This window comes from Arachis hypogaea, chromosome 15 (assembly GCF_003086295.3).
Source record: "Arachis hypogaea cultivar Tifrunner chromosome 15, arahy.Tifrunner.gnm2.J5K5, whole genome shotgun sequence".
Lineage (NCBI taxonomy): Eukaryota > Viridiplantae > Streptophyta > Magnoliopsida > Fabales > Fabaceae > Arachis > Arachis hypogaea.
The window spans coordinates 54,158,947-54,168,045 of record NC_092050.1 but is presented as its reverse complement, the minus strand read 5'-3'; the positions used below and the strand labels follow the sequence as shown (position 1 = coordinate 54,168,045).

Genomic DNA, 9,099 nt, shown 5'->3' with positions numbered 1-9,099 from the left:
AATATCTCTTGGATCTCTGAATCAGAATCTTCGTGGTATAAGCTAGATTGATGGCGGCATTCATGAGAGTCCGAAAAGTCTAAACCTTGTCTGTGGTATTTCGAGTAGGACTCTGGGATTGAATGACTGTGACGAACTTCAAACTCGCGAGTGCTGGGCATAGTGACAGACGCAAAAGGAGGGTGAATCCTATTCCAGTATGATCGAGAACCTCCAGATGATTAGCATGCAGTGACAGCGCATCTGGCTGGCGTTTAACGCCAGAAATATGCTGCATCTAGGCGTTGAACGCCCAGAACAAGCATCAATTCGGCGTTTAAACGTCAGAATTGCATGCAAGGGTATTTTACATGCCTAATTGGTGCAGGGATGCAAATCATTGACACCACAGGATCTGTGGACCCCACAGGATCAACTCAGCATCTGTGGACCCCACAGGATCCCCACCTACCACCACTCATTCTCTTCCCTCTTCTCAATGTTCATCCTCTCTTCCCAATAAACACTCTTCCCCAAAACTCTTCACCAATCACCTCAATCTCTCTTCCCTATCACCACTTCACCACTCACATCTATCCACTCTTCCCCATAAACCTACCTCATAAACTCCACCTACCTTCAAAATTCAAAACCAATTTCCCACCCAAACCCACCCTAGATGGCCGAATCTTAACCCCCATCCCTTCCTTATATAAAGTCCTCCATTCTTCCTCATTTTCACACAACACAACCCTCTCTTCCCCTTCTTGGCCGAACACACCTCTCCCCCCTCTCCTCCATATTTTCTTCTTCTTCTTCATCTATTCTTTCTTCTCTTGCTCGAGGACGAGCAATATTCTAAGTTTGGTGTGGTAAAAGCATAAGCTTTTTGTTTTTCCATTACCATTGATGGCACCTAAGACCGGAGAATCTTCTAGAAAAGGGAAAGGGAAGACAAAAGCTTCCACCTCTGAGTCATGGGAGATGGAAAGATTCATCTCCAAAGCTCATCAAGACCACTTCTATGATGTTGTGGCCAAGAAGAAGGTGATCCCCGAGGTCCCTTTCAAGCTCAAGAGAAATGAGTATCCGGAGATCCGACATGAAATCCAAAGAAGAGGTTGGGAAGTTCTAACAAACCACATCCAACAAGTCGGCATCCTAATGGTTCAAGAGTTCTATGCCAATGCATGGATCACTAAGAACCATGATCAAAATAAGAACCCGAATCCAAAGAATTATATTACAATGGTTCGGGGGAAATACTTAGATTTTAGTCCGGAAAATGTGAGATTGGTGTTCAACTTGCCAATGATGGAAGAGAACGCACACCCCTACACAAGGAGAGTCAACTTTGATCAAAGGTTGGACCAAGTCCTCATGGACATATGTTTGGAAGGAGCTCAATGGAAGATTGACTCCAAAGGCAAGCCAGTTCAACTAAGAAGATTGGACCTCAAGCCTGTGGCTAGAGGATGGTTAGAGTTCATCCAACGCTCCATCATCCCCACTAGCAACCGATCTGAAGTTACTGTGGATCGGGCCATCATGATTCATAGCATCATGATTGGAGAGGAAGTAGAAGTTCATGAAGTCATCTCCCTTGAACTCTACAAAATAGCCGAAAAGCCCTCTCCCTGGGCAAGGCTAGCTTTTTCTCATCTTATTTGCCATCTATGTTACTCAGTTGGAGCTTTCATAGAAGGAGACATTCCCATTGAGGAAGAGAAGCCCATCACTAAGAAAAGGATGGAGCAAGCAAGAGAGCCCATTCATGGATCTCAAGAGATGCATGAAGCTCATCACCATGAGATTCCGGAGATGCCTCATGCATTTTCCTCCACAAAAATATTGGGAGCAAATCAACACCTCCCTAGGAGAATTAAGTTCCAACATGGGACAATTAAGGGTGGAACATCAAGAGCACTCCATTATCCTTCATGAAATTAGAGAAGATCAAAAAGCAATGAGGGAGGAGCAACAAAGACAAGGAAGAGACATAGAAGAGCTCAAGGACATCATTGGTTCCTCAAGGAGAAAACGCCACCATCACTTAGGTGGACTCATTCCTTGTTCTTACATTCTCTGTTTTTCGTTTTCTATGTTAAGTGCTTATCTAAGTTTGTGTCTTATTACATGATCATTAGTATTTAGTAACTTTGTCTTAAAGTTATGAATGTCCTATGAATCCATCACCTCTCTTAAATGAAAACTGTTTTAATTCAAAAGAACAAGAAGTACATGAGTTTCGAATTTATCCTTGAACTTAGTTTAATTATATTGATGTGGTGACAATACTTTTTGTTTTCTGAATGAATGCTTGAACAGTGCATATGTCTTTTGAAGTTGTTGTTTATGAATGTTCAATATGTTGGCTCTTGAAAGAATGATGACAAGGAGACATGTTATTTGATAATCTGAAAAATCATAAAATTGATTCTTGAAGCAAGAAAAAGCAGTGATTACAAAAGCTTGCAGAAAAAAAAAATAGAAAAAAAATAGCGAAAAAAAAAGAGAAAAAGCAAGCAGAAAAAGCCAAAAGCTCTTAAAACCAAAAGGCAAGAGCAAAAAGCCAATAACCCTTAAAACCAAAAGGCAAGGGTAAATAAAAAGGATCCCAAGGCTTTGAGCATCAGTGGATAGGAGGGCCTAAAGGAATAAAATCCTGGCCTAAGTGGCTAAACCAAGCTGTCCCTAACCATGTGCTTGTGGCGTGAAGGTGTCAAGTGAAAACTTGAGACTGAGCGGTTAAAGTCAAGGTCCAAAGCAAAAAAAAAAAAAAAAACAGAGTGTGCTTAAGAACCCTGGACACCTATAATTGGGGACTTTAGCAAAGCTGAGTCACAATCTGAAAAGGTTCACCCAATTATGTGTCTGTGGCATTTATGTATCCGGTGGTAATACTGGAAAACAAAGTGCTTAGGGCCACGGCCAAGACTCATAAAGTAGCTGTGTTCAAGAATCATCATACTGAACTAGGAGAATCAATAACACTATCTGAACTCTGAGTTCCTATAGATGCCAATCATTCTGAACCTCAATGGATAAAGTGAGATGCTAAAACTATTCAAGAGGCAAAAAGATACAAGTCCCGCTCATCTGATTGGAGCTATGTTTCATTGATATTTTGGAATTTATAGTATATTCTCTTCTTTTTATCCTATTTGAATTTTAGTTGCTTAGGGACAAGCAACAATTTAAGTTTGGTGTTGTGATGAGCGGATAATTTATACGCTTTTTGGCATTATTTTTAGTATGTTTTTAGTAGGATCTAGTTACTTTTAGGGATGTTTTCATTAGTTTTTATGTTAAATTCACATTTTTGGACTTTACTATGAGTTTGTGTGTTTTTCTGTGATTTCAGATATTTTCTGGCTGAAATTGAGGGACTTGAGCAAAAATCAGATTCAGAGGTTGAAGAAGGACTGCTGATGCTGTTGGATTCTGACCTCCCTACACTCAAAGTGGATTTTCTAGAGCTACAAAACTCAAAATGGCGCGTTTCTAATTGTGTTGGAAAGTAGACATCCAGGGCTTTCCAAAAATATATAATAGTCTATACTTTGGCCGAGTTTAGAGGACGCAAAAGGGCGTTGAACGCCAGTTCTATGCTGCAATCTGGAGTTAAACACCAGAAACACGTCACGAACCAGAGTTGAACGCCAAAAACATGTTACAACTTGGCGTTCAACTCCAGAAAGAGCCTCTGCACATGTAAACTTCAAGCTCAGCCCAAGCACACACCAAGTGGGCCCTGGAAGTGGATTTATGCATCAATTATTTACTTCTATAAACCCTAGTAACTAGTTTAGTATAAATAGGACTTTTTACTATTGTATTTACATCTTCGGATCATCTTATGAATTTTAGTTCATCTTTGGATCATATTGATCACATTTGGGGGCTGGCCATTCGGCCATGCCTGAACCTTTCACTTATGTATTTTCAAATGGTAGAGTTTCTGCACTCCATAGATTAAGGTGTGGAGCTCTGCTGTTCCTCATGAATTAATACAAAGTACTACTGTTTTTCTATTCAATTCAACTTATTCCGCTTCTAAGATATTCATTCGCACTTCAATATGAATGTGATGAACGTGACAATCATCATCATTCCCCTACGAACGTGTGTCTGACAACCACTTCCGTTCCACCTTAGATTAAATGAATATCTCTTGGATCTCTGAATCAGAATCTTCGTGGTATAAGCTAGATTGATGGAGGCATTCATGAGAGTCCGGAAAGTCTAAACCTTGTCTGTGGTATTCCGAGAAGGACTCTAGGATTGAATGACTATGATGAACTTCAAACTCGCGAGTGCTGGGCGTAGTGACAGACGCAAAAGGAGGGTGAATCCTATTCCAGTATGATCGAGAACCTCCAGATGATTAGCCATGCAGTGACAGCGCATCGGACCATTTTCACAGAGAGGATGGGATGTAGCCATTGACAACGGTGATGCCCTTACATAAAGCCAGCCATGGAAAGGAGTAGGACTGATTGGATGAAAATAGCAGGAAAGCAGAAGTTCAGAGGAACGAAAGCATCTCTATATGCTTATCTGAAATTCTCATCAATGAATTACATAAGTGTTTCTATCTTTATTTTCTGTCTATCTATTATTTATTTTCGAAAACTCCATAACTATTTGATATCCACCTGACTGAGATTTACAAGGTGACCATAGCTTGCTTCATACCAACAATCTCCGTGGGATCGACCCTTACTCACGTAAGGTTTTATTACTTGGACGACCCAGTGCACTTGCTGGTTAGTTGTGTGAAGTTGTGAAGTTATGCTTGGACCATGGTATTGTGCACCAGTTATTGGCGCCACTGCCACGGAGAGAACGAACAACAAATTTTACAACCTCAGAGTAACAATTTCGCATGTATCAAGTTTTTGGCGCCGTTGCTGGGGATTGTTCGAGTTTGGACAACTGACGGTTCATCTTGTTTCTCAGATTAGGTAATTTTCTTCTTATTTTGTTTTCAAAAAGTTTTCAAAAATTTTTCAAAAATATTTTCTTCTTTTTCATTTTTCTAATTAATATTCGAAAAAAAAATTGTTTTCAAAATCTTTCAAAAATATTTTCCCTTTGTTTTCGAAAATTATTTCAGAATTTTTAAGAATGAATTCTAGTGTTTCATGAAGCATGTTGAAGCCTGACTGGCTGTAAAGCCATGTCTAAATTCATTTGGACTGGGCTTCCAGCCCAACACTATCAAGAGCAAGCTAGTTATTGCTAATCCACTTGCTGCTATTCCAGATCCACCTGATTTACATGCTAAAGCTTGACTGGCTATTAAGCCATGTCTAACCCTCAGATTGGAGCTTTAGACTAAGAGTGCAAGATTCCTGGAATTCATATTAAAAATTTTGGAATCCTTATTTTTCTTTTTCACATTAATTTTCGAAAAATCCAAAAAAAAAAATTTAGAAAATCATAAAAATCAAAAAAATATTTCCTGTTTCTTGTTTGAGTCTTGAGTCAATTTTTAAGTTTGGTGTCAATTGCATTTTTTCTAAAAAATTTTATGCATTTTTCAAAAACTCATGCATTCATAGTGTTCTTCATGATCTTCAAGTTGTTCCTGGCCAGTCTTCCTGTTTGATCTTGATGTTTTCTTGTTTTGTGTCTTTTCTTTTTTTTTCATGTGCATTTTTGCATTCATAGTGTCTATACATGAAAAATTTCTAAGTTTGGTGTCTTGCATGTTTTCTTTGCATAAAAAATTTTTCAAAAATATATTCTTGATGTTCATCGTGATCTTCAAAGTGTTCTTGGTGTTTATCTTCACATTCATAGCATTCTTGCATGCATTCATTGTTTTGATCCATAACTTTCATGCATTGCATCCTTTTCATATTTTTCTCTCTCATCATTAAAAAAAAAATTTAAAAATAAAAAAAATATCTTTCCCTTTTTCTTCTCATAAATTCGAAAATTTTAGTTGACTTTTTCAAAATTTTTTAAAATTTAGTTGTTTCTTATGAGTCAAATCAAATTTTGAATTTAAAAATCTTATCTTTTTCAAAATCTTTTTCAAAAATCAAATCTTTTTCATTTTTTATTTTTATCTCATAATTTTCGAAAATATCATCAACAATTAATGTTTTGATTCAAAAATTTCAAGTTTGTTACTTACTTGTTAAGAAAGATTCAAACTTTAAGTTCTAGAATCATATTTTGTGATTTCTTGTAAATCAAGTCATTAATTGTGATTTTAAAAATCAAATCTTTTTCAAAACTAATTTCAATCATATCTTTTCAAAAATATCTTTTTATCTTATCTTTTTCAAAATCATATATTTTCTATCATATCTTTTTAAAACATATCTTTTTCAAAAATTTGAATTTCAAATATCTTTTCTAACTTCTTATCTTCTTATCTTTTCAAAATTGATTTTCAATTCTTTTTCAACTAACTAATTGACTTTTTGTTTGTTTCTTATCTTTTTCAAAACTACCTAACTAACTCTCTCTCTCTAATTTTCGAAAATATCTCCCTCTTTTTCAAAAATTCTTTTTAATTAACTAATTGTTTCAAAATTCAATTTTAATTTATTTCTTCTTTTAATTTTCGAAAATAACTAACCATTTTTCAAAAATTATTTTCGAAAACTTTCCCCTCTCATTTTCTTCTATTTATTTATTTATTTACTAACATCTCTTCCTCACTCACAAAAAAAAATCCGAACCCCCTCTCTCTCTCTGAGTTCAGATTTTCTCTTCTTCTTTTCTTCTATTCTTCTTTTCTTCCACTTACCTAAGGGAACCTCTATACCTGGGTAAAAATGATCCCTATTATTATTATTTTTCTGTTCCCTCTTTTTCATATGAGCAGGAGCAAGGACAAGAACATTCTTGTTGAAGCAGACCCTGAACCTGAAAGGACTCTGAAGAGGAAACTAAGAGAAGCTAAAATACAACAATCCAGAGATAACCTTACAGAAATTTTCGAACAGGAAGAGGAGATGGCAGCCAAAAATAATAATGCAAGGAGAATGCTTGATGACTTCACTGCACCTAATTCCAATTTACATGGAAGAAGCATCTCAATTCCTGCCATTGGAGCAAACAATTTTGAGCTTAAACCTCAATTAGTTTCTCTGATGCAACAAAACTGCAAGTTTCATGGACTTCCATCTGAAGATCCCTTTCAGTTCTTAACTGAATTCTTGCAGATCTGTGATACTGTTAAGACTAATGGAGTAGATCCTGAAGTCTACAGACTCATGCTTTTCCCTTTTGCTGTAAGAGACAGAGCTAGAGTGTGGTTGGACTCTCAACCCAAAGATAGCTTGAACTCTTGGGATAAGCTGGTCACGGCTTTCTTAGCCAAGTTCTTTCCTCCTCAAAAGCTTAGTAAGCTTAGAGTGGATGTTCAAACCTTCAGACAGAAGGAAGGTGAATCCCTCTATGAAGCTTGGGAGAGATACAAGCAACTGACCAAAAAGTGTCCTTCTGACATGCTTTCAGAATGGACCATCCTGGATATATTCTATGATGGTCTGTCTGAATTAGCTAAGATGTCATCGGATACTTCTGCAGGTGGATCCATTCACCTAAAGAAAATGCCTGCAGAAGCTCAAGAACTCATTGACATGGTTGCTAATAACCAGTTCATGTAAACTTCTGAGAAGAATCCTGTGAGTAATGGGACGCCTCAGAAGAAGGGAGTTCTTGAAATTGATACTCTGAATGCCATATTGGCCCAGAATAAAATATTGACTTAGCAAGTTAATATGATTTCTCAGAGTCTGAATGGAATGCAAGCTGCATCCAACAGTACTCAAGAGGCATCTTCTGAAGAAGAAGCTAATGATCCTGAGAACCCTGCAATAGCAGAGATAAATTACATGGGAGCACCATATGGAAACACCTATAATCCCTCATGGAGAAATCACCCAAATCTCTCATGGAAGGATCAACAAAAGCGTCAACAAGGCTTTAATAATGGTGGAAGAAATAGGTTTAACAATAGTAAACCTTTTCCATCATCCACTCAGCAACAGTCAGAGAACTCTGAACAAAATACTTCTAATTTAGCAAATTTGGTCTCTGATTTGTCTAAGGCCACTGTAAGTTTCATGAATAAAACAAGGTCCTCCATTAGAAATTTGGAGGCACAAGTGGGCCAGCTGAGTAAGAAGATCACTGAAACCCCTCCTAGTACTCTCCCAAGCAATACAGAAAAAAATCCAAAAGGAGAATGCAAGGCCATTGAATTGACCATCATGGCTGAACCCACAAGAGAGGAGAAGGACGTGAATCCCAAGGAGGAAGACCTCCTGGGACGTCCAGTGATCAATAAGGAGTTTCCCTCTGAGGAACCAAAGGAATCTGAGGCTCATCTAGAAACCAAAGAGATTCCATTAAACCTCCTTATGCCATTCATGAGTTCTGATGAGTATTCTTATTCTGAAGAGAATGAGGATGTCACTGAAGAACAAGTTGCCAAGTACCTTGGTGCAATCATGAAGCTGAATGCCAATTTATTTGGTAATGAGACTTGGAGAGATGAACCTCCCCTGTTCACCAATGAACTAAATGCATTGGATCAACTGAGATTGCCTCAGAAGAAATAGGATCCTGGAAAGTTCCTGATACCTTGTACCATAGGTACCATGACCTTTGAGAAGGCTCTATGTGACCTGGGGTCAGGAATAAACCTCATGCCACTCTCTGTAATGGAAAAACTGGGAATCTTTGAGGTACAAGCTGCAAAAATCTCATTAGAGATGGCAGACAATTCCAGAAAATAGGCTTATGGACAAGTAGAGGACATATTAGTAAAGGTTGAAGGCCTTTACATCCCTGCTGATTTTATAATCCTAGATACTGGGAAGGATGAGGATGAATCCATCATCCTTGGAAGACCCTTCCTAGCCACAGCAAGAGCTGTGATTGATGTTAACAGAGGTGAACTAGTCCTTCAATTGAATGAGGACTCCCTTGAGTTTAAAACTCAAGGACATCCTTCTGTAAACATGGAAAAGAGGCACAGTAAGCTGCTCTCAAAACAGAGTCAACCAGAGCCCCCACAGTCAAACTCTAAGTTTGGTGTTGGGAGGCCACAACCAAACTCTAAGTTTGGTGTTGAACTCCCATATCCAA

The 9,099-nt window shown here is 37.8% G+C and overlaps 1 non-coding gene across 1 annotated transcript; it reads right to left on the bottom strand.

Annotated features, from left to right (window-relative positions):
• Nucleotides 1–7,349: 7,349 nt before the first annotated feature.
• On the bottom strand, nt 7,350–7,457 carry LOC112752374 (small nucleolar RNA R71). Its single transcript, XR_003176813.1, has one exon. It is a non-coding gene; the product is annotated as a small nucleolar RNA R71 (small nucleolar RNA).
• Between the last annotated feature and the right edge of the window lie 1,642 nt (nt 7,458–9,099).